Source organism: Salvelinus sp. IW2-2015, unplaced genomic scaffold (assembly GCF_002910315.2).
Source record: "Salvelinus sp. IW2-2015 unplaced genomic scaffold, ASM291031v2 Un_scaffold13847, whole genome shotgun sequence".
NCBI classification, from domain to species: Eukaryota; Metazoa; Chordata; class Actinopteri; order Salmoniformes; family Salmonidae; genus Salvelinus; species Salvelinus sp. IW2-2015.
Window position 1 is genome coordinate 1 of NW_019955102.1, and position 1510 is coordinate 1510.

Genomic DNA, 1510 nt, shown 5'->3' on the forward strand with positions numbered 1-1510 from the left:
GTCTCTAGTAATGAATTGTACTCCGTTCTGTATGCAGTAGGTAGGATAGAATACCTGTATGTCTCTAGTAATGAATTGTCCTCTGTTCTGTATGCGGTAGGTAGGATAGAATACCTGTATGTCTCTAGTAATGAACTTGGATAGTGCACCAGAACACAACAATATGGTTTAAATGTTGACTGCTTTATTAGGTCTTTGTCAGTCAATAACCTGTTTCTCCTACAGTGTGGATCATGGTGGAGAGTGCTGGCTGAAATCAGGGCTGAGGAAATGTAAGTCTCTTCAATCCTAATCAACTGTATATTCAGAACTATYGTAACATAGTAACTAATTAATACTTGTTCTGTTCCTACAAAACAACATTTTATATGAAGACGTGGTTTGATTAAACTCTCCTTTTGTCTACAGATGTCTGTCATCTCACCCTGGACCCAAATACAGCACACCCAAACCTGATACTGTCTGAGGGGAACAGGAAGGTGACACGGGTGGAAGAGAAGCAGCATTATGAAAACCATCCAGACAGATTTGATTTTTATCCCCAAGTTCTCTGCAGAGAAGTCTTATCTGGAGGTCGTTATTACTGGGAGGTGGAGAGAGATGGTGACAGGGCTTACATAGGTGTGGTGTTCAAAGGAATGAAGAGGAAGGGAGGGGGGGTTGACTGTTGGATTGGAGCCAACAGGAAGTCCTGGCGTGTATACTGCTCTCATAGAGGTTATGACTTTTACCATACTGGATTCTGTAGCAGATCCATCCCTGGTCCTGTTTCTAAGAGAGTTGGTGTGTATCTGGACTGGCCAGCTGGTACTTTGTCCTTCTACAGTGTGTCCTTCTCTGGTACACTGACACACCTTTACACAGAACACACCACATTCACTGAACCCCTCTATCCTGGATTTGGGTTTGGGTTTGAGGTTAACTCCCAATCTTCCTCAGCGACCTCAGTGACCCTGTGTCAGATAGATGACCAACACATTCAGAGGTGAGTCATAGATATGTTTTAATCATTTGTTTCCTATAATTTCAATAATTAGATTAGTAGTTACCTCACTATCAGTATTGACTTTATGGAAATTGACATAGTGGGTTATGTCACATTTAGGCAATGCACCCTACATAGGGTGCTGTCCAATCACCCTTTATACTCTTGTTGTATTGCTTATGAAGACTGTGTATATGATATATAAAGCCTTTAGAAGTTGTATTGAGTTTAATCCCAGTCTACCCTTCTGCTTTACCAACACCAGAAACCATGGTGGAGAGAGTTGGATCAAGCCTGGACCTGAGAAATGTGAGTGTTTAACTAATTTAATTGTTTTATAATCAGAATACGATGAAAYCGTTCATTATAGTTGAGTCCCTTCTCTGCTGTTTTGGTCCCATGACTACCACGCTGTAAGAGAGTGAAGAGAACCCTTGCACATGGGCAGATACTGTGTGTGACTGTGAGAGAGAGAAGTCAGGCATCTTGCTCATCACATTATCTGTGGTGCTGCTCGTACATCAT

At 41.8% G+C, this 1510-nt stretch overlaps 1 long non-coding RNA gene across 1 annotated transcript; it reads left to right on the forward strand.

Moving 5' to 3' along the window:
* Nucleotides 1-6: 6 nt before the first annotated feature.
* On the forward strand, nt 7-1510 carry LOC112080252 (uncharacterized). The gene is made up of 3 exons (XR_011479484.1): nt 7-272; nt 409-985; nt 1251-1510. It is a non-coding gene; the product is annotated as an uncharacterized lncRNA (long non-coding RNA).